This window comes from Vombatus ursinus, unplaced genomic scaffold (genome assembly GCF_900497805.2).
Source record: "Vombatus ursinus unplaced genomic scaffold, bare-nosed wombat genome assembly UNPS02014791.1, whole genome shotgun sequence".
Classification (NCBI taxonomy): Eukaryota; Metazoa; Chordata; class Mammalia; order Diprotodontia; family Vombatidae; genus Vombatus; species Vombatus ursinus.
In genome coordinates this window covers 30,889,498-30,914,932 of record NW_020954569.1, presented here as the reverse complement: position 1 = coordinate 30,914,932, position 25,435 = coordinate 30,889,498, and the positions used below count along the sequence as shown (strand labels likewise).

The 25,435-nt window shown below is 35.9% G+C and overlaps 1 pseudogene; it reads left to right on the top strand.

Annotated features, from left to right (window-relative positions):
* Positions 1 to 1,425: 1,425 nt before the first annotated feature.
* LOC114048073 lies at positions 1,426 to 2,418 on the top strand (annotated as a pseudogene).
* Positions 2,419 to 25,435: the final 23,017 nt, after the last annotated feature.

Here is a 25,435-nt window from a genome sequence, read left to right as displayed (position 1 = left end):
GGTGTGGTGGAGCTTGTGATGGTGGTGGAGAGGGAATCCTCCTCATAGTTCTAAGGCAGAAAAGAGTGCTTGTGGTCACTCATAGACCAGAGCACAGGCCAGGAAAGGAGTAAACACCTCGCCCTTGATCATACCACCTTGAAAAAACTGAAAATTACAGGTCCTAGAAATATCTCTGAGAATAGCTGCACAAAATCACCAAAGCTTGGGACAGCACATTCTCCACACTGGAAACAGACCCTTACCTTAACAAAGAGTTTATAACTCAAGTAATTGTCTGGGAATATGAGCAAACAGTGCAAAAAAGTCAGACCATAGAATCTTGCTTTGGTGACAAAAGAGATCAAGACATACAACCAGAAGAAGACAACAAAATCAAAGCTCCTACATCCAAAGCCTCCAAGAAAAAAATATGAATCAGTTTTTGAGCCATGGAAGAGCTCAAAAAGGATTTTGAGAAGCAAGTAAGAGAAAAGGAGGAAAAACTGGGAAGAGAAATGAGAGAGTTCCAAGAAAATCATGAAAAACAAGTCAACAGCTTGCTAAAGGAGACCCAAAAAATACTGAAGAAAATAATACCTTAAAAAATAGAGTAACCCAAATGGCAAAAGAGGTCCAAAAAGTCAATGAGGAGAGGAGAATGCCTTAAAAAGCAGAATTGGCCAAATGGAAGAGGAAGTCCAAAACTTCACTGAAGAAAATACTTCCTCAAAAATTAGAATGGAGCAAATAGAAGCTAGTGACTTTATGAGAAATCAAGACACTGTAAAACAAAACCAAAAGAATGAAAAAAAGAAGACAATGTGAAAATCTCATTGGAACAACAACTGACCTGGAAAATAGATCCAGGAGAGATAATTTAAAAATTATTGAACTACCTGAAAGCCATGATCAAAAAAAGAACCTAGACATCATCTTTCAAGATGATGTTTTCAAGTTTTCAAGGAACACTGCCCTGATATTCTAGAACCGGAGGGTAAAATACAAATTGAAAGAATCAACCCATCACCTCCTGAAAGAGATCCCCAAAGGAAAACTCCTAGGAATATTATAGTCAAATTCCAGAGTTCCCAGGTCAAGGAGAAAATATTGCAAGCAGCTAGAAAGAAACAATTCAAGTATTGTGGAAACATAATCAGGATAACACAATATTTAGCAGCTTCCACCTTAAGGGACCAGAGAGTTTGGAATATATTATTCTGGAGGTCAAAGGGGATAGGATTACAACCAAGAATCACCTACCCAGCAAAACTGAGTATAATTCTTCTGGGGAAAAAATTAACATTCAGTGAAATAGAGGACTTTCAAGCATTCTTGATGAAAAGACCAGAGCTGAATAGAAAATTTGACTTTCAGCAGAAGTTTGCTTCTCACCCATAAGCGGTCTGCTTTCTGACAGAAACTACCAGCACAGTCAATGAAACCATGTCTTGCTAATACCCAGCATTGACACCAGAGCATAAGAAAGAACTGTCAGATATAGCTCATTGAATTGTTGTTCTGGGCAAGGGAATCTTGGCAGCAGATGAGTAAACTGGTAGCATTGCAAAGTGGCTACAATCCATTGGAACTGAGAACACAAAGGAAAATCATTGCCTCTATAGTCAGTTACTTTTGACAGCAGATGATCAAGTGAACTCCTGTATTGGAGGTCTTATCCTTTTCCATGAGACACTTTATCAGAAAGCCAATGATGGTTGTCCCTTCCCCAAAGTCATAAAGGCAAAGGATGGCATTGTTGGTATCAAGGTAGACAAAGGTGTAGTGCCCCTTGCAGGGACCAATGGCAAGATTACCACCCAAGGTCTGGATGGGCTGAGTGAGTGCTGTGCCCAGTATAAGAAGGATGGAGCTGACTTTGCCAAGTGGCATTGTGTACTGAAGTTTGGGGATAATACACCTTCCACACTTGCCATCATGGAGAATGCTAATGTGCTGGCCTGATATGCCAGCATTTGCCAGCAGAATGTTATTGTCCCCACTGTGGAGCCAGAGATCCTCCCTGATGAAGAACAAGATCTGAAGTGTTATCAGTATGTCACTGTGAAGGTCCTGGCTGCTGTCTACAAAGCTCTGAGTGATCACCATGTGTATCTCGAAGGACTTTGCTGAAGCCTAATATGGTCACCCCTGGCCATGCCTGTACCCAGAGGTATTCACATGAGGAGATCACAATGGCAACTGTCATTGCCCTTTGCCAGACTGTGCCTCTTGCAGTCACTGGTATCATCTTCCTGTCAGGGTGTCAGAGTGAGGAGGATGCCTCCATCAACCTCAATGCCATCAACACCTGCCCCTTGCACAAGTCATGGGCCCTGACCTCTTCTTATGGTCAACCCTTGCAGGAATCTGTCCTCAAGACCTGGGGGTGGAAAGAAGGAAAATGTCCAGGCTGCCCAAGAGGAATATATTAAGTAGGCCACGACCAGCAGTGTGAGTTGAAAATGAAGGAGTGATATCTAAAAAATAAAATTAAGGGGTGAGAGATGATTATACTGGGAGAAGGAGAAAGGGAGAGGTAGAATGGGGTAAATTATCTCACATAAAACAGAAGAAAAAGCTTTTTACAGTGGAAGGGAAGTGGGGGAAGGTGAGACGGAATGAGTGAATCTTATTCTCATTGGATTTGGCTTAAGGGAGAAATAACACACACACTCAACTGGGTATGGAAATCTATTTTACCCTACAGGAAAATAGGGGATGAGGGGATAAGAGAGCAGGGGGAAGATAAAAGGGAGGGCAGATTGGGGGAAGGGGCAATCAGAAGCAAACACTTCAGTGGAGGGAAAGGGTCAAAAAAGAGACTAGAATAAATGGGGGCAGGCGGGATAGGATGAAGGGAAATATAGTTAGTTTTTTACAACATGACTACTATGGAAGTGTTTTGCATGACTACATATGTATAACCCTTATGGAGTTGCTTGCCTTCTCAATGAGGGTGGGTGGGGAGGGAGGAAAGGAGAGAAATTGGAACCTAAAGTTTTGAAAACAAATGTTAAAAATTGTTTTTATGTGCAAATGGGAAATAAGATATACAGACAATGGGGTATAGATATCTATCCTGCCCTACAAGGCAGGAGGGGGAAGGGGATATAAGAAGGGGGTGGTGATAGAAGGGAGGGCAGATTAGGGGAAGGGGTATTCAGAATTCACGCCATCTTGGGGTGGGGGAGGGGTGATATGGGGACAAAATTTAGAACTCAAAATATTGTGGAAGTGAATGTTGAAAACTAAAAATAAATAAATTAATAAAAATATAAAGAAATTGAAATGCCATCTGAATAATACTGACAGCTGATCATCTAAAGTCAACCTGAAAATATCTTCTTATGAGTAATCTACTAGTTAATGAGACAGCACATTCTCCTTTGAGTCAGTTCTAATCATTAAGAATTTTTTTTCTCTTTTATATCAAGCTTAAACATGGTCTCTACAACTTCCACTCATTTCTCCAGTTCTTCTTAAAAAAAAATGCTAACTTCTTTGGAATATGGCAACCTCTTAAATATTTGAAGAAACCTATCAACATAACCCTTTAAATATTCTCTTTCTCAGAATAAACCTTTTTCAACTGAATGTGGAATGGCATGGTAAGTAATCCTTTTACTATTCTGAACCATCTGTTCTCTGTTGTTTGGCTATGTCCTAACCTTTTTAACCTATTTGCTAATATAATTCATAGATTCAAGATGCCATGATAATGAAGTATTGAAATAAGTTGTATAATTTTTTTATACATGCCAAAATTTTCAGCTTTGCATAGAGGTTGAAGCTTCTATTATGCAGTTACAAAGATAGATTCTGAGGTAATGAGTAAAGAAAAATTTCCTTACCTAATTGACTTTTCTTCTACTTATAGGTTGTTAGATCTTTCAAAGATCTTTCTTCTCTCTTACCTTACAGACCTAAACCTTTTTTTAGAACATCAGTAAGAAACACATTATGTTTTTTCCCCCTCTAATCTCTCTTTCATATTAGGATTTCAGTTCCTTAAGTTATTCACTTCAGGAAATGGTAGGCATATGAAAAGGATTATTCTGTAATGGGGCCAATAATTCTGAACAGTGAGTTCACTCTTTATAAGCATATGTAGAATGTTCAAAATATGAAATGACCACATATACTTTTAAGCATGAATAGACCTCCTGTAGCTAGTTCCAGTCTTCTAATCAAGTCAGGTACAGACAATATTTGGGTGAGAGATGACATAAGAGTAGAAATCCTGGGTCTTCCTCATCAAAGATCAAAATTTGTACTTTATTTTTTGCTTAACTAAATTGAAAATAGTTATGATCTCATGAACTTCAAAAAGTCAGAAGAGTGAGCTATGACAAAATATCATTGGAGAATCTGTGCTAGGTTTATTGGCCAGCCAGTCTATATTTAATGCCCTGAGGAAAAGCATTCAGGACCCATTGCAGTGGTAGCTAAGATACAGACTCAGTCATGAAATTAACTATATTTTATCAGACAAGAAAATACTTATAATCAATGTGGTAGTCATTCCTAAATCAGTTTTCTGTATACAATTAGTCACTGAGTTTTTTAAACAAAAGTTAAAATTACTATAAAACTAGAGAATTAAAAAAGTGATATAGCATACAACTAAGACAATAAATCCTGACCTATTCAAACAAGTTATTTTTAATAAAAAAATGGTTACATAGAAGGACCTGACCTAGACATGCAGTGTAATAACTTCATAGAGAAGTTTGGCCAAGTCAGTTGTTTGCTGTAACAAGAAGACCAAAAGAAACTAAAATGTGCTTCAGTTAGTAAATACTGATTTCCTGGCTGAATAGAAAGACATGACAACCCAAAGAAAAGCTGATTTAGTATAATTCACTTGCAAAACATTACAGAGAAGGATAATAGAAGATTGTGAGTAGTGTGATGAATGAATAATTTGAATGAAAAAGAATTTATTAAGCACTTCTATGTGCCAAGCATTGTACTGAATGCTAGCAATATAAATATAACAAAATAGAAAGTCCCTGCACTTGAGGTGTTCACACTCTAATTGGGAAAAAAAAAGTTTGGCTTCATTGAAAATTTAAAGTCCCAGAAGGCCCCAAGATTCACTTGTGGTGTGGATAGTTAAGACACAGAATTCTTGAGTTACATAATTAAGATGATAGTTCCAGGGGGTTGCAGGGAATAGTCAGTGCAGAAGATAAGGCCTAGGGCTCTGATAACCCATCAAAAGAAAAGAAGTTGCTGCCTGTCATCTCATTCAAACACCATGAGCAGTTCAGCAGCCAAGCAGTCCAGGAGAAAGTGAAGTAAAGAGGATATGACCCCCTAGTGCAGTCCAGGAGGAGATACTTAGTAATGAAATCCTGAAGATATAAAAGGGAAACATTCCAATGAGAAGGGGAAAATAAGATTGGTCTTAAAAGATTGATGTTGATGAACAGAGAAATCACCATCCAACTTAGGTTTTATTTTTTTTTATTTTTAAAGTTAATTTACTTATTTTTAGTTTTCAACATTCACTTCCACATGATTTTGAGTTCCAAATTTTCTCCCCATCTCATCCCTCCCCCCAAGATGGTATGCATTCTGAATACCCCTTATCAAAATCTGTCCCCCCTTCTATATCTCCCCCCCCCTTATTCTCTTTTCCTTCAATTTTCCTGTAAGGCAGGATAGATTTCTATAACCCATTTCCTGTAAATCTTATTTTCCAGTTGCATGTGAAAACAATTTTTTAAACTTTTGTTTTTAAAACTTTGGGTTGCAAATTTTCTCCCTTCCTCCCTCCTTTCATAAAAAAGTCTTTTTATGAAAGATTTTTTTGTGAAAATAAAAAAAACAAACAACCTTTATGGTCAATGCAGCCTCTATGGATTGCCTGAAAAATACTTAGGTTTTATCTGTGTGAGCTTAAATTCTTTAAGGAAATAAGACATCCCATTGGGAATATAGCCACTTTCTCTAATATCCAGAAGAAGATTAGTGTGTTATGATAGATTGAGGTCAAAATATTGGCAGAATTTTTCAGGCCATGAGCTGTAACTCATTTGTTAACACCTTCAATCCACTATGGAGGTTTAAGAAGAGAGCATCAAAAAAGAACTAACTATACACCCTCAAAAGTGTAGCCCAAGAATTTCAACTTGGTAACTCTCTAGTGTCAGAGAAATGAATGGATTGTTTGAGGAACAAAATTTGGTGAAAGGACCATTGTGTTCTTTTTGCAAGAGTGGATTTTGTGTTGTGCTCATGGAACAGAACAAAGAGGACACTTTCCACAACACCAAACTATTTTGAGGGCACTAATTTTGTAAAGATGCCAACTATGAGATGGAAAACCTCAGAATCCATCTGAATGACTTGCTTCTTGACATTATCATTACAGTTTATGGCTTTCCATATGCATTGCCTATAATGGTGACACTAGAGAAGACTGGGAAGATCTGTGTTTAGATCTGTGTGTAGATACTGAACTAGAGAACTAAGGCAAACTAGCACCCTACGTCACAAATTCAAGAAGCCTTAAATTTTTGTAACAAGGTTTAGATGGCTAAACCTGTGCTATTGGATTTCAAAGTATCTTGTAGGTTCCTGATTCACTGACTCATGGAGAATGATGTCATCTTGAACTACCTTGAAGCGTTGGTGTACCTAAGTGACTTGATTGCCTTTGGGAAGAAATTGGAAAAGCATGAGAAAACACTAAGACAAGTATTGGATGCTGGTTTGATGATGTCAATGTCCACATAGCAATTATATCAAATGAGAAATTTGTGTTAGGAACTGTGTAAAGCACTAGCACTATAAAGACAAATGAAAGAGTTTTTGCCCTGAAAGAATTTAAACTAAATTTACAATTTCCTATTTTTCAGATCCTCTGTCATAAATATGGGTCACAAAGTTTCTCCATGGGATGTGAGAGCATATTTAGAGAAGAGAAAAATAACTTGCAGCTGACCATCTCCCAAAGACTGAGGGGTATTTGGTGGCATGTATAGAAAATTTGTGATGAAGCATGGTGCCATAGTTAAGCTGTTCTATGATCTCACTCATGGCTATATGGTTAAAAAGAACCAAAAGCAGAAGATTAAGAATGGTCAGTATAATCTAGTTTGACCCATCCAACAGAATTTGTAGATATTTGGGATAAACAATGTAAGCAAAGTTTCTAATGACTTGGACAACTACTTCACACATATACCAGTTTTGGCTTGGGCAAAATGAGTCAAGGGCTTTGTGCAGTACTCTAGAACCAATATGGAAGTTTGGTAAGTTGAGGATTTCCATTAGAAATCATGCAACCAGTGATTTTTGAACCTTGTTGTATTTGGTCCAATTCTTTTTGTATCAATTGTCTATGGACAAGTAGTGAAAAGAACAAATGCATGAAGAAGAACTATGGGAAGTGATAAAAATCAGGAATAAAGAGAAGGTAAAGAAATATTTATTAAGCATCTACTATTTGTCAGGCAGGTAATCAAACTTTGTTCTCTAGAAAGACTTTTACTGTGGAATATTGAAGCAATGTCAGAAATCAGATCTATGCAATGACATGGTATACTGGATTGTAAATAATCCCATATTTGGTAGCAAGAAACAGCTGATACCCAAAACATTTTCCTATATGGTCCTGAAAGCACTGCATGATAATTTGGGCATTGGCATGAACAGAAGACATGATGTAGAAAATAAACAGACTTTATTACTCCAAAATAGCAGCAGATATCTATTAGAAATGTGGTACTTTTGTCTGATATTTTTAAAAGAACTTGGGATACTTGCCTAGAGTTTATAAGTACTAGAAAATCTTAGAAGCATTGTTGGCATTGAATTTTTGTCTGGAAGGAGATGGTAACAAGATGCTTCACATCTTGGCAATGAATGACCATTTCACTTGGCATGCCAAACTGTAACCCATTTAGGAACCAGGAAGCATCTCTAATTGCTAAGGTGGAAGAAACTTTTTTCTGTACTTTCACTTTGAGAGAAAACTATTCAAGCATGTGTTGGCTTTAGCAACAACTCAGCAATCTAAACCCATCTTATCACCCTAAGCAAGACCTAAGCTTGAGTGTTTGAACTGCTTATCATACTGAGCAGAAAGCTAAGTGGAAACAGTGTATGACATTTTTAGTGTATGTATACACTATCACCAAAAATGATGCCATAGGCTTTTGAGTCTACTTACTGATGTTTGGTGAGAGACAAATTTCCCATTGATTTGTGATTTGGAATATTAGAAGATGGAGAAGAAATAGAGTTACCAGTATGTATAGAAACCAGTGTGTATCTCAGCAGAGACTGACTGAAAGAGACCTACTGCCTTAACTCTCAAAAGCTCTAACAATCAAGGGAAAGTGTATCATGTTCCAGGTTCTCATCACTATCTGTGACAAGTTATTAAGCATTCTAAGAAATCTTGATGTTCAGAGAGCATATAAGATAGCATTCTAAAGGAAAGTCATCCCATGCCAAATAGTTGAAAAATTAGGCAACTTGCTTGTCTAAAAATAGTCCCAGAGAATGGTCAAGGTATTACAAAGATAATGCATTACAATAATCTATTTCCTACTGTGTGATTATTCAGATTCCCTGGTGGTTAAAAGGAAAGTAGTGGTAGATAGAGTCAGTTAAGTAGATTCTAAGAAGCACTTCATCACCAATCCCAAAGATACTTGCCCAGTTAGATAATAGATTTGAAAAATATGATTTGGATGAAGGAGAAACTTGGTTTTGATACCCACCATAGGGATCAAGGAGCTCACTTGAGTATATACCAGACCAATGTGGACCTCTGGACTTCTTTTCAGACAAAGGAAGGGAGGCAGAGGAATCAATTCATAGCAGCCCTTTCACACACTAAAACTCCAGGTTTGGAAGCCTAGGGAAAAGAGGACACCACTAGGAGATAAGTAGTCAGTTTATGCCATCCATAACTTCAGAATCTGAATTATGACAGTACAGGCCTATGGACATTGGTTATCTTCCTCAGCTACCCACAGTCTTGGGAGGTTAACAAAGATGTATTTAACCAGGAAAAGAAACAGTTCTAAGACTTAGGAAAATGGGTTAATTGGTTACTCATATAAACAAAAATTTCACTGAAGGAATGTACATAATTGATCCTCTTCATGTACCTGAGATATATTATGTTAAATTTTGCACATAACTAATATGCCTTGCTCAGCAATTAGTTATCACTGTTGGGAAGGCATCATGCTACCCTGCACATAATAGGAATCCTATGAATAAAAGTACAAATGTGTGCTGAATGTAAGAACAGTACTCTGCCAAGGACAAAAACAAAACAAATCTCCACCTTTCAGATTTCTACTTGACTCATTACCTTATTAATGCTCATCCCAGGCTCAAAGGCAATTAAGGAGTAATACATAAGTTCCCAGAATAACTATTTCATTAATTACACATAATAAACATTCTTTTCTTAATTATATAAATCTGAGCTCCTATCCCAGTTCATAAAAACCGGAGAGATTTCTTTCCATGTAAGCTTTCTACCATATTCCAATTTCAAATTTCAGTTACATATGCTTAGATAAACAGCACTGTTGCTGACCTTAGAGGGTGTTCCAAATATCATAGCGTAATTTTACATCATGTAATCTATTAAAATTTTGCTGAGATATTTGGATACTATATAATTTACCAATGGTAACATATCATGCAAAGAAATGTATCAATATTCCACAATGTCTTAGTTGTCAGAAAAGTCATAACTGAATCACCTCTAACTACCAAATACAACTACTACCTCCTCAACACAGAAAGCATAATCCAAAAATTCAATTCTCTCATGATAGCAGTTAAGGTCTCTTCTTAGGATATTTTCTTCATTGAATAAGAGTTAAACTCAATTCTCTCAAAATGCCTCTCCAGACTCTCTTTAAGGTGACAGTGAACTCTCATTGCTTCTCATAAACTTGTTCTTCAGTAGTAGTTCATCTGTAAGTGCTCTCAGGGAAAAAAAAAGATTTTCCTAGTCTTGTCTCAGTCCTCATACTGATATTCTCACACATAAAAATGTCACTCTCCAAAATGCTATTCCCAATTTCCTAAAAATCCCCATATTAACATCAACCAAATTCTCTGTGAATCCATGAAATGGGCTACCTATATTTAGTCTCTAAAATTTTGTCTCATTATATTGCAGTGGTATACAATATTTAACATGTACTGTTTATAAATGAGTACATACATATATATGCATACATTGATGTACACATGCCATTGCTATATGTGAATGTTCTGTTACTACATATAATCAATTTTTGATTTAGTATATATACCAATTCTCTATCTCATGAAAGGATGAGCCCTTTTCTTAAGGGCTGTGTGTTAAGAACTATGCAATGTGGAGGAATAGAAGTACAAACATTGAGGTAGTCTCTGTTTGCAAAGAATTTATCTTCTAATAGGGAAGAGAACACATATAAGGAAGCGGTGACAAGGGAGAGAAATTCTGGTTTGCAAAATAAGATGTGGTAAATGAAGAGAATGAACCATAGGAAAGTTGACTGATTCACTTTATCTACTACCAAAAGCAGTGTTAATGGTTCCAGAGGTAGAAAATGAGGTATAGCATATTAGGAGAAAAAGGGAGAGTCTGCTGAAAGATTAATGGGTTCATAACCCCGGCAACTAGTGAGAAAGTATCCTGGACATAAAGTCAACCATGACTAAAGCTGCTTCAATACTCTGCACCATGTAAGGTATAAATGTTGCAGGACAACAGGGCCTGAAGGAAGCAGTCTTGGAACTAAAAACATTTTAAATTCTCCATGACATTGTAACACTGTATTACATGGGCCATCCATTTTGGTTATAAATGTGAAATGTTATCATATTACTGAATTAGCTGTACTATGTGAACTAAGTGAAATTCTACTGTTGTACTGTGTGTTTTATGCTAAAATAATCTGGACTAACTTGCATTCATCCCTTCTCTTCATACACACAACCAACAACTTATTTCAGGTCATTATTATCTCTTGCTTGGACTCATGAAGTAGCCTCCCACTTGATCTTTTCCTACTTTCAATTTCTCCTCCAATTCATTTTCCATATAGCTATCAAATTGATATTCTTAAATCATAGGTCTTATTTCACTCCCCTGTTACCAAAACTTTTCTGTTGTTGTTCAGTCACTTTCGACTCTTTGTGATCCCGTTGACTATAGCATGCCAGATCTTTCTATCCTCCACTATCTCTTGTAGTCTTAGTTCGTATTACTCTTTGGATAAACTATAAATTACTGTTGGGGAATTCAAAGCCTTAACAAACCAATGTGTCTTTATAGAATTACTTTATATTATTCCCTATTATGCATTTTATGATCCAAACTAGTTTATTGGCTCTATTTTGTACACAATTCATCTCCCATCTCTATGAATTTATACATGCTGTCCTCTATGTCTGACATTCCCTCCCCCATCAACTGTCTTATGAAATCTCTTACTCCATTGCAAATACCATCTCTTACATGAAGACTTTCCTCCTTCCCTCAATTGTTAATATTTTAGTTCCCTCTCTCAGTTATAAACAATAACTTTTTTTCCTGTAGTATTTATCTTTGCACATTTTTCCATGTCGACCATAACCTCCTTGCTCTCCAAAAACTTTTTATCTTTTTTATCATCAGGATGTAACTCCCTGCACATAGTAATTAATACTTTTTAAAATTTAGTTGAAGATACTCACAATAGAATGTTAGTCAAAGAAGCATATAATTCTATTTTGCTGTGCTAATTAGCAAATTCCCTCCCAGGGGAATTGGGGAGGCTTAAAAAAATCTTACATTACTTATACTCTTTGTTGCCCACTTTAAATGTTTGGGGAAATATCAAACTGTTTTCCCATGCTGACTGAAAATCCATCATTGTAATCTTGCTAAAGTGCTGAATTTTTGGTTTCACTTAAACTTCTTGGTTTCCTCATATGTAAAATGACATGCCTGTACTCAAGTAGTTTTAAATTTTGTTTAATTCTATACCTATGATTTAAAGTAGAATGGAAACTTTTTTTGGAGTGCTATGTGCACATTGCATTTCACAATTCATTAGACTAAGCACACTTGAGAATGCAAACTCAGGTCATTATATTGAATTTTTGTCGAGACAGATAAGCAATAACAGATATGTTTGCAAATAGGGGTCTTGTTCCCCATTAGACTATAAACCATGAGAATAAAGACTGTGTCTTATTTAACTTTGTACCTTTCCAACTTCTAGTATAGTGCTCTGGAAAAAGTGTAATTAATAAATGATTCTTTAATAGTGTTCATTTGGTGAGTGGTATCTTCCTAAGTTCAAAGATTATTAATATAGTTACTGTTACTAATATTTTTACTATTATTGTTGTTCTTAATTCAGAATCTAACACATGTGAAAAGATTTTAATGTAAAAAGTTAATTAAATGTAAAGTTTAGAAAAGCCTCACTCAACAAAATCAGGTGAGAGCTTTTTTTAATCTAATTTTTTTTTTAAAGAGATAGTGTCAAAAGTTTTTTTTTTTTTTGTAGTGACAGGAGATCAGAATATATAGGTGACAGGAAAGAACTAATGAGTAAAATGAATTTTTTTAAAATTAAGATTTAAAAAGTATCATAAACCAAGATTAAAAAGAAAATATTTTTAATTTTTTTTTTAGTGGGAAGGAAAATTACTGAATTTCAGGAACAATTATCATGGAAAATGACATTTTTCTCTTAAAACTGGTACAAAGAGTGGGTTGGGAAACAGCAGAATCTAACATTCAAGAGGGATTGTAGAGGTAAGGAAAATGTGAAGAAGTCATTCTGTTCAGCTTCCCAGCCATCAATAACCACAGATTCATGTGTCTTCTATATGCCAGCTATTCTTCTAGATTCAAGGACCATAAGTATAACAATCAAATAGTCCTTGTCCTCAAGGGGCTCGAATTCCTAGAATGAGAAACAGCAAATTTTATTGTTGAATCCATTTCAGTCATGTCCAACTCTTTGTGACCCCATTTGGGGTTTACTTAGCAAAAAAATAGAGTGATTTGCCATTCTTCTCTAGCTCATTTCACAAATGAGAAAGTGAGGCCAACAGGGTTGAGTGACTTGCTTAAGGTCTCACAGCTATGTGTCTAAGGCAGAATTTGAACTCGGGTCTTTCTGACTTCAGGCATGGCACTCTATCCACTGTTACCACCTAGTTGCTCAAAACAACATGTACATAAATATGTATAAAGTTACAGAAAAGAAATAAAAGATCATTTGTGTGTTTGTGTGTGTATGTGTGTGTCTCTTATAGAGTCAGCATATGTGTGGGGGTGAGGGGGTGGGGGAGTGATGTCAGGAAATGCTGCATGTGGGAGGTGGTTCTTCAGCCAAGTTTAGTATTTCCATATTTCTTTCTATTGTGCTATAACAAGCGTAGAACAGGATGATTTCATAAAACAAAACAAAAAACCTGAGAAGACCTATAAGAACTCATGCTAAGTTAAGTGAGCAGAACTAGGAGAACATCGTACCCAGTAATAGAAATATTTTAAGGATCAACTATGAAAGACTTAGCTATTCTGATCAAGACAATGATCCAAGACAATTCTAAATGATGCATGATAAAAAATGCTAACCATCTTCAGAGAGAGAACTGATGAACTTTGAATGCATATTGAAGCATTTATTTTATTTTTTTGCTTTCTTTATTTGTCTTGTTCAAATCTGGCCAGTGTCTTTGCCAAGAAAATCCCAAATGTGGTCACGAAGAGCCAGACAAGACTCAAAGGACTAAACAACAACAAAGAGGAGTAACAGTCCTTACCCCTAGACACCCTTTATTAAGAGTTTGATCCTTAAGGGTAGAAGGGAGGGAGAGATACTGAATAATAGCTTTAAGGGGTGTTAATTTCAAAAGGATTCCTTCCCCAAATTGGGCATGGAGGAAACTAGTAGATGGGGAGCAATTGAAGAGATAAAGGGAAAAACAAAGATTGAGAGAAGAAATGGATTAAGAGTACTTGTAGAGGGGATGTCCTGGTGAGGTCTCTTCAGAGGTTGAAATGAAAGCCAAAAGAATGGGAATTGAGGTCAAGGAGTTTTGAGATAAAAACATGAGGAGAGAGCTCATACAAAAGAGTCTCTATTTTCTTAGTATTAAAGAAGGTCCTCAACAGAAGAGAGGAGAGAATAAAAGATAGAAGCCTTAGGAGAAAAGAAGTCCAGAAGAACACCCTTGATGAGTGGATTAGAGAATCAATTAGAAGTAAAGAGATTATATTAGATCAGTGAATATTGAAAAGACATTGGGGGAGGTTATTAAAAAGGACAACATAGAGTAGAACTAGTCAACTACTGAGTCAAGATTGAAAAGGAAGGAAAATAAGGTCATAGCTAAAGAATCCAGTTATCAACCTGGGTACCATTCAGCAACTCTAGCTTCTAATCTTCAGATTTCAATATCTCTTGATCTTTGAAGAATGTGGGGGGGAGGGGAATAGGAGGAAGACAGAATTGCTTCTCCCAAATGAAATCAAGCTCTTCCTACCTTCTCCTGAATCAGAAGTAGGGTGTGTGTATCTATTTACCCAATAGTTAAATGAGGAAGTTTTATGAAGCTTTGGTATTGAACATACATTGTGCAATATGTTTAACATTAAATTGCTGAAATAAAAAAACTAAGAACATAAAAAAGGTTAGACACTAAAAAAATTTTAGAACTTGTTTACTTGATTTAGGTAGGCAAAAAAAAGAGGAGAGGGACACTATGTGGTTGGTGGGTATAATGTGAAAAGCAGAGTAAACTAGAACTTATTTCACAATATTTATTAATTTAAAGTATTTAAAAAGTAGGATCCCATTCCACATTAAAAAAAAAAGTCAAAGGGCAGAAGACGACCTCTAGCAAAATTGCTGCTTGCTTTCACTGAGCTAGTCAGTGTTGGCTGGTAAGCTTCCTTTACTGAGGGCTTAATGCTCTCTGGCCTCCTTCTCACATTTCACATTCAAGCATCAAAGTTTGAGTTGCCCTAAGAATATACACCATGATTTTGTCTCAACCCCTTCCTCTGCACTCACATCTCAATTCTCTTAATATTAGGGAGGTGCAACATTGACAAAGAAGGATAAAGGGAAATTGCACACCAAAAATCAGAATAGGCTTTCATGAAATAATGTTCAAATAGGAATGAGGTGGTGTGGAGTAAATGGAGGCTCCTCAGCAGCAAGTACATTTTTTTAAGATGCTATTTCACATTCACACTCTCAAGTTCATAACCTTGGCACAACCCCATTCCTCAGGAGGAGCTTAATGTAGCTCACAGCTAAAAAGTTCCAAGTTCTCTTTTAAGTTTTCAACACCAAGAATTCTTTTGAAGGATCAAAATAAAGAGAAAAAAAATCTTAAGTACAGGAATGGCTATGGAAAAGGCTTTGTGGAAAATTGTTTCATTCTAAACACACTGAATTCAAAAATATGCTCATTTTGTCCCTACACTTTAATGTATAGACACTTATCTAAAGGAAAATCAATTATAGGCTCTTTGTTCCCAGAATGCCATGTTGGCATTTGCACTAACAAAGGACATGAATTTGGGATTGAATTGCAAACAGGTCATAGAATCAACTTGTTTGTCATTTAACACAACTACCTTCCTACCACTTTCTGCATTCCAGATATGCACCTTGCCATCCTCAGAGCCAATCATAAGAAACTGAGAATCTGGAGCAAAAGACGCTTCTAATGGGAAAGCATCGCTGTCATCGTAACCCTCAGATATATGGATGATACTACCTCTGTGGGGTCAGTTAAGTAGCTACAACTGTTACTGGTAGATAATATGAGGAGCAACTCTCCGTCGTTGCTGAATTTCAGGCCTCCCCAATTACGTTGACCTTGAACTTCGAAGGTGGTCAATGGCTTGGCATTAAAACGAGTATCATGAAACATAACCATTTGCGAGCCGATTCCAGTAGCAATCAGTGTCCCTTTTGGGTGAAAAGAACTAACCGTCTCCCCCTGGGAATACTTAATGTGTATGCAGTCAGGAGACCTCAAATCCCAAAGTCGAATACTTTGATCTAGAGATCCTGAGATTAGCTGGTTTTTTGTTGACAAGGATAAGGATAGCACTTTCTGCTGATGCCCCTTTAAATACGTAATGTATTTAGCCCCCTGCAAAGCCAAGTAACGGATGTTATAGTCAAGGTTTTTGGAGCTGTATATTACAGTGTCGGATTCATGCCCCCATCTGACGATGTCCTCTCCGTATTTCTTGAGGGACATTCCTCCAGTGGTCATGCGCTCCTGGCAGTTTTATATAAGGAGCGAGCTATCCGCGCAGAACGTAACGACATGCTCACCATTGTTGCTAAAATCTAGGGAGATTAATTTGTCCCTGTTACTCTGGCAGATCTTGGACACACAGAAATTTTGCAGCTGCTGCTCAGTCACCTTTGGGAAGGCTGAGGAGAAATGAAGCTCTCTTTCTTTAGGGGTGGAGGAGAGAGGCTTTCGGCTTAACTCTACAGGAGTTGAGCCTTCTTTCTGTGAAGTTTCAGCCATTAGAGGAAGCTGGCTAGAAAACTGAGGCTGGCGTCGGGGAGAAGGATGGTTGCCCAGCTTGGACTGGTGGAAGAACTTGAGGTAGAGGATAGCCTGGAATGATTTTCCTTCCTCAGGAGCTATCAAACTTAGGAATCTGCTTAAGATGACTGCTAGACTGGAAAAAGCAGCTGCTCCTCTCTGCTGTCGCTGTTGTCGCCACTGCCAACGCTTCCTTCTCTCTCACCTGGGCTGTTCAGCTGCTAGGTCTCCCTTACACCTCCTGTAAGCCTGTGGGCTTTTTATGGAAGCTAGCCCAGAAGAAGAGGAGGGGGGGGAAGGAGGGGCAGTAGAACCCCCCAACACGTGCTTTTAACAAATTTAAATGAACACACGTGTCATCATTAATGCATTATTTTCTAAACCTTAAACTGGCTTTTCTGCACTGCACATGGACGGAAATCCCGTCTACCAACTTGAAGAGAGAACTTCATATATGTCAATCAATGAGCTATCAGTGAAGCACTTCTTATGTGTCAGGTAAGGACATGAGATTTAGAGAGGCGGAGAAAACAACCCTGGCTCTGAAGGAGCTAATGAAGGGGAAAACTTGTACATATACTTTAATAATAAGTGTTAATAATAATAATATGTGATTCATTCAAAGTAAATACAAGGTAAATTTTGAAGGAAAACACTAAATAGCTGTCAAAATATTGCTTCCATCCAATCCAACCCTAGGATTTTGTCAATGCTCTTACTCTCAGCCCTTCCCTTCACTGCAACACCTCATACCCATTTCTTTCTCTTACCTTCAGAGTTAAGGATTTCAGCTTTTTTCTTGCTTTAATGATTTGTAGCCAACACCACCAAGTAACTCCACAAACTTTGTTTCTTTGGGTTCTGGTGAATTAGCTATGAATTCAAACATATCATTTCATCAGGTGAGATGCTATCTAGTTGGGATTTCCTCCATTTCAGAGCACAATTTAAACTCTGGTTCCCCTCAGGAATTTGGTCTTGGCTTCCTAAGATTCTATTGATTTTTTCAATTATCATAAATGAATAGCATTTTCAAAACACCATTAATATTAATAATGTATATTAGATAAAGAAGTGAAAAATAATTAGTATAGATAGTTAACTAAAATAATTCCTTCTTCATCAGTTTTATAACAGATTTTTTTAAAAAGCATGTGACAAAAGTATTAATATAATTATTACAACAGCAATTTTGCATTAGCAACTTTGACCACAAATCAAAAATGAGGTTAAACCTGAGGGAGAATTTCAGGTGTAGATTCATACTCTAATGATACACAGCTGAAATTTATCTGTAGTGATTAGGATTAGAGAGTTGCCAAGGATGTTAAGAGATTTAGTGACTAGTATGTGTCAGAGGCAGAGCTTGAACTTACATTCTTCCTGACCCTGTCTGACTCTACATTGTCTTTGGCACTCCTATTTATTATACATATATGTAAATCCCCAGAACTGTGCTGTAAGCTACCTTAGGGGGCAACTATTAGGTGAAATTTACAGACCAAGAAAGTATGTTCAGGAATAAGTAATGGCTTTGAGAAGTGAACCAAACTCTTTCAATTATCAGTGATCAATTTATTAGACATTATTGCATTAAGGATATAGGCACTCCATCATTGAAGGAAAAAATATCTTTACCACAATATGTCTGTTGCATAGGGCATATAAAAATTTAAAGTTGTGTATCCTATGTACTAGAAAATATGCTGAGTGGAATGAACAAATATTGATTACAAACCTGAAAAATGAGCAGTAAATAAAATAATCAGGTTGGGCATAAAGGCTCATAAATAACTGAAATGATGAAGTAGTCACATAAACTTTTTGACAGCTTTACAGAATAAGAAGACTCACAAGAAAAGCCTACTTACATGTTATTTATCACTAAAATTTTTCAGACTAATGATATCAAGGAGAATAATTTTGCATAAAGTCATATCAGATACATGGGGCAGGTCAGTGACACAATGGATAGAACACTGGGCTTAGAATCAGGAAGACTCATATCCCGATGTTCAAATAAAGCCTGAGATATTTACTGGCTGTGTGAACCTAGGAAAAGTCATTTAACCCTATTTGCCTCAGTTCTTCATCTGTAAAATGAACTGGAGAAGGAAATAGCAAACCACTCCAGAATCTTTGCCAAGAAAACCCCAAATGAAGTTACAAGAGTTATATGTGACTTAACAACAATGTCATATCAAATATAAGATTTAAAATATAGGTAATGTAAGATAATTTAAAGTGTTTCATCACCAAACTATTAGAAACAGTGTTTATAAAATTTTAGTTTATTCAGATTAAAATCCATTTAAAAATGACTGTATGTAAGAAATGCTATTGTTACTTTAGGAATATACATTATTTAACTTGTATATAGGTCTTGCTGAATAGGAAAAATGCTTTTTGTGTGAAATTATGTAAAAGGTAATATGAGAAAGAAGAATTAGTCATTCAGAAATAGCTAAATGTTTTGTGATTGTCTCAGAGGGACTTCTGAGATTCTTAGATCTCAGTTGTAAATTCCTATAATCTGTGATTTACAAGTGAAAGAAGTAACCAGTCAGATTGGGCAAATAACCAGTTAAGTGGAAAAAAAAATGGGCAAATGGATTATTTGCACAGAAGTAAGTTCAAATCTTTTGTGAGTTTCTTTGCCTTATCTTTATATAAAAGACCAAGTACCAGGCTGGACAAGAGGCAATGATTTGCCCCTAGGCATAGCTTTGTCTCTTTATTTCAAACACACTTGTAAACGTATATAATATTATTATTGATGCCTTTTTTCCCTAACAAGACCATCATTTCCCACCCTCTAAAATGAATCATCCTTTGAAATAAAGAAAAAAAATTAAGGAAAATATTACCGAAATTAAGGAAAATATCACTTCTGATGATGTTACTTTATATTTTTACTCAACCTCTGTTATAATGGAGGAAGTATCTCACTGTTTTATCTGCCCATTCATTTACATGTGGGAACAGAATAGAATGGAATCAGAAAACTGAGAATCTGAACCCCAGAGCTACTGTTACTATTATTCAGATATTGGGCAAGTAGCCCAAATGTGATTTATAATCTAGCCTTTGGAGATTAAAATTAGGAACTATACAGAATATTCCTCATGATTTACAGAGTAAGGTCACACACCCTTGGAGACAAGGAATTCAAGGAACAGAAATTTTTATCCAAAGAAAAGATTAAGCCCCAATTGCATTAGCTTTCTGGAAAAATCTAAATCTGTGTCCCTATGATCTTAGTTCCTCTGAAAAAGAAGCTCACTTGGAGATGAGTGCCTTCTTATCCAAACTAAAACTTCTCTTCTTATCTTAACCACAATTTACTAGGTGGGAAATGCAAACAATTTGGCTTCCTTCTTTCTTTTCAAAATTAAATTAACTATTTTTTAAAAATTCAGTTCGGCTAAAAATTCTAATATAGTGTAGCTTTTACTTTGAATTTTGCTGATTTCTTCTTTAATTTTAAGGACTTCAATTTTGGTATTTAACTTTTTTGTGTGTTTTCTAGAGTATTTTTGTTATTGTTGTTATGTGCCCAATTCATACATTTGTTCATTTTACTTTTAATTGATTAATGTGTCTAGATACACACAACCTTACCAAAGGGCTGTTTTGTTTGTGCATCTAAATTTTTGGTTTATTATCTCATTGCTATCATTACTTTTAATGAAATTATCCATTTTTATGATTTTACCCTCAATATCTACCAATTTTGACAATTAAGTTAGTGTTCAACTATTTTTAATTGTTTAAGTGATGACCACTTATTGAATATAATTTTATTAAATTGAGTTCTATAAAATTATGCTTCATATTTCTTATTTTCTACATGTATTTGTGAAGTTTTAATGTGTTAATATAAGGTTAATTTTTTTAAGATGTTATATAGAGCTGAGAATATGTATATTCTTTTCTATTTTCATTCAATAAAAACCAGAGTTTCATTCAACTTCTCTAAAATTCTATTCAGGTCCTTAACTTCTTTCTGGTTTATTTCATGGTTAGATTTCTTCAGATCTGAAAGAGGAGTATAGTGAAGTACCTCAATTTTATAGTTTTACTGTTTATTTCTTCCTGTAGCTCATTTAACTTTTACTTTATATATTTAGATGCTATGTTTGTCTCCTCTCTCCCTCCCTCTCTCTGTCTTTCTCTCAATATACACATGCACATACTCACATATGCATGTGTATATATACATACATGTACATATACACATATATACATATATGTGTATATACATACATGCATACACTTGTGTGTGTGTGTGTGTGTGTATTGTAACATTTAGCAAAATATAGTGTAACCTGGACTTGTCTGGGCATGCTTTCTTGGTTTAACATGGAGACTACCTAAGAGACCCCTTAGAGTGTGTCCAGATTTGAGACCTCTGTGACACCTACTATGTGGGTTGGTGTAGCCTTATTTGCTTGGCTGCCTACATCTTTAAAATTTATGGAAATGAGACTGTCACACTTTTTTCAGCCATTGTTTCTACTGCTCTCTTTCCCATACTCATCCAGAGGGTGAAGATTCCAGTTCATCTACAGCATAGATACCATGAACTGAACCGGTGAGATGGAAAGGAAGTCCTTCCTCTATGCTCCCCCTTTTACCCCAACTCTGAGAAATGTGCCTGGTAGTATTTGTTTATGTTCTCTCTTGTTTGTCCTCATTTTCTATGTGTCATTGGTAATCTCCATGGGATCTAGGAGTTCAAGTCTTGATGATCTTCAAGTCAGGATTGCAGGTGGGATAGTATAGCCAGCCAGCCATAGAAGTCCCAATAAGTCAGAGTATCTGGGACTTGATCCTGAGGGAGTGATTGGAACTTAAAATTCGGACTGTGCTCTGTAGGAAGTAAATTAAGCTATGAACCTAATCTCTTTCCCTTTCTAGAAACTGAGACTGTGTAAGGGTAAAGGAGTTTGTGTCTCACATATTGAACTAGTAAGTTAGAATAAACTTAAAGGAAACATTCCTTTGCAAAAGCTAATTTGACTGAGTGACTAAATCAAACTGGGATGCAGGAAACTACCCCTTAAATTTGAGGGAACATGATAGATTGGGGCTGGAGCCATTTCTAGAGAAGCTAATCATCTTTAAAACCCTTTAGGGAAAGCAAAAGACTTTGGGGGTGCGGTGAAATACACCCTATCTGGCCTTCAGGCCTTGGGGGTCAGAGTGCTCGGTATTTCAGTAATTTCTCTGTTCATTTCTTTTTATTTCTGTTTTGTTGTTGCCATGTCTAAGATCATGATTGCTACTGCTGACTTTAAAAAAAAATCCCAATGAAGCATAATGGATATGGCTCCAGCCTTATCAAACATGCTGTTTGATTCTCATTTCTAATACATTCTGACATTCTGCTATTCTCTTTTATTGGCACATTCATTCAGGGGTGGAGAAATCTGCAGCCTTGAGGCCACCTGTGGTCCTCTAGGTCCTCAAGTATGGCCTTTTGACTGAATCCAAACTTCACAGAACAAATCCCCTTAATAAAAGGATTTGTTCTGTAAAACTTGGTGTAAAAGGTCACAACCAAGGACCTAGAAGGCCATAGGTGGCCTCAAGGCCACAGGTTCCCCATTGCTGATTCACATTTGCGGTTCTGAGCAATAATTGTGTGTTTCCTACCATCCTATTCTCTTCTAATTTTCCTTGTTTTTGGTTCCTGCCCTCTTTTTTATAATGAAGAGAGTGGTAAGAGAGAAGCAGTGTTTTTACTACAAATGTTCTAGGCTTGATGCAATCTTCTGCCACTTCCACACCTTTGTTTTCTTTCCCTCACTCAGAACCTAATTATGGGTTTTTTTCCTTCCTTTTTTTAAACTTCCCATATAGAATCAACCCTTTGTCATTAGAGTTCATTTTGATGACTCCATTGATTTACACTAGTTAAACTTTTTGTGTTACCACTGCTAATGTCCTTTCTACCATCTATTACCCTTTTTTGTTATTAATACCTTGTTTGAATATATCAGGACTAAGCTATTTTAGTTGTATTACACATCTTTTGCTTATTTTAATTCTATCATTTCACTAATTTTTTTTCTTTGTGCTATCATACTGGTAGTCTCAATATACCTAGAGATCTGAGTTAAGGATATTCCTCCATCATTGCCTCTTTTCCTATCTGCAAGCATAAAATCAATTTATTTTTATGTGATTGAGTCCATTTAAAATGGACTAATATTTCTTTCCTAAAAAAGTATTTATAATATTTTGATATGACTTCTCTGCAGTTCATAACTCTTTTGTCTCTCTATTTTTTTACTGACTTGGTTTTTTAAAAAAATTATTAATTTATTTTGATTTATCAAAAACCACTTCCATAAGCTTTTGAGTTTTAAATTTTTCTCCCACTCCCTCCCCCCTCCCCAAGATGGCACACAATCTGATATAGGTTATACATATACTTTCCTATTAAACATATTTTCACTTTGGTCATGTTGTAAGTAAGAATTAGAACCAATAGGAGGAATCATCAGAAAGAGAAAACAAAACACAACAGAAGAAAAAAATAGCAAATAGTATGCTTCAATCTGCATTCAAACTACATAGTTCTTTCTTTGGATGTGGATAGCATTTTCCATCATGAGGCCATTGGAGATGTCTCAGACCCTTCCATTGCTGAGAAGGGCTAAGTTTATCAATGTGAGTCATCTCACAGCATGGCTGTTACTGAGTACAATATTCTCCTGGTTCTGCTCACTTTACTCAGCATCAGTCCATACAACTCTTTCCAGGTTTTTCTGAAGTCTGCCTGCTCATCATTTCTTAGAGCACAACAGTATTTCCATTACATTCATATACCAGAACTTGTTCAGCCATTTCCCAATCGATGGACATCCCCTCAATTTCCAATTCTTTGCAACCACAAAAAGAGTTGATATAAATATTTTTGTACATGTGTCTGGCCCAGGTTTTCTCATGTATTTCTTGTCATGCTCATATATTCTCACTTTTCATTGATGTATCTAAGTAGGAAAACTATGTTGGTTTAACTTGGATGTTTTTTAATGAGTTCTTTGAAAAAAATCTTTATCTCTTAATCCTTTGCAACCCATGATTTTGTATAATCTATAATTAATTCAAGGTGGCCTCTTCACAAATACTTGGATATATTGAAAAGTACAAAGTTCCCACAAAATGATGTTTCTTGTTTCCTTTTGCCATAAAATAAAAGCAATTCCCTTATTTGTTGCAAAATTCACAGTGAAACTCATCCTGCTATTTAATTGAATCATATCTCCTTTTGGTTTCATTTATAGCAATGATGTTAAGACAGATATTATGCATTTCTTCCAGTAGTAGTTCTTCTCATTGATCATTGGACAAGAATCTCATATTTAGAGTAGAGATACCTACATTCAAGTTTATAAAAAGTATAAGAGACATAAGATTCTGAGCACAATATGAACCTTTCTTGCCATTCTACTACATCATTGTAGATAGGAAATGAGAGAGGCATAGGACTGGGAATCATTAATTTTTTGCTATTTGTTTAGTGAGTCATCATACCCAAAATTTTCATTACCATATGGTCATATGTGATGAGTTTTTCCATGTTTATCTAAAGAGGTCATGAAAACATAGACTGTTGCTGGAATAATAGTTAAACTATTCAGCATGGTAGAATCTTCTAAAGCTCAAGCTCCACTAACATAATCATGGAAAACCCAGGTTCACTGTTACACCACAATCAGACATCAGAGTAGGACTCTATGGTGAAAGTATAAAGGACAATGAAAGTAATAAAAATTTATTTAGGACTATTTCACTTTAGGCTTTGTGTCCAAATCATTAAACATAATGACTTACAAGTAGTAAGTGCTTATTAAATGCTTGATGAGTGAATTTTGAATGAACTACTTATCTTGGCCTGGTCAATGGATATTCTTAATACATTTTATTTTTTTCTTTGTAGATAATGAGCTTTACACCGTAGAGGTAGTGTAGTACACAGATTGATATTCACCATATAGTGCAGTGGAAAAAGTGCTGTATTTGAGGTTGAAGTTCTTGGGTTCAAAACTTGACTCTGCTGCTTACTACTTGTATAACCATGGGTAGGTCACTTAATGCCTCTTGATGGCAGTTCACTATTTTTAAAATAATGAGGCTGGACTAGATGAACTTTGAGGTTCCTGCAAGCTCTAAGTATAAGATCCTTTGATCCTACAATTTTAGATCACACTTAGGAAGGTCATTGGTACATGGAAGACCTCAGCATTCATAAATTCCCTTTGGAGTCTATGTTGGAGAGTATTAAATGCCATTGGTGAATATGCATCTCTCTAATATATGCCCTAATGAATATTAATAATTGGATTGTTATCAAAATCTTTGTTGTGGTTATATCTTTCAAGAAATCATACAGATTTCCATGTGTATACATGTTTCTTTGGTAACATTTATCAACATAGCTTTAGATTTTTCTGTTCAACTGATATTTTGTATTCAGACTATAAATTTAGCTTTCATAATTTGTATAATTAAAATCATTCAGGAGCATATTGCTGAAGTTCTATCCTTTCTTGGGAATCCATAGAATCTTCTGCTTCATCAGGTGTTGATATATTTTCCTTTGCATTGAATATTTATTCATAGAAGTCTGTGCTTGTTTAACCAAACTGGATATTATATTCTCTTCTGTTATTAAAATATTTTCTAATAATTTATCTGCTTGTAGTCAAAGTCTCTGAGTTTTCTTCCCTCTGAAATCTTTGATATTTGTAATCTTTTTCTTTTATATTCTCCTATGAGTCACTGTACGACTCCTTCCTCTTTGATCAAGGATACTTCAGAGGCTGGATCTCAAATCTGTCTTCTCTTCCCCAGCTGTGAAATTAATACTAATCTAGCC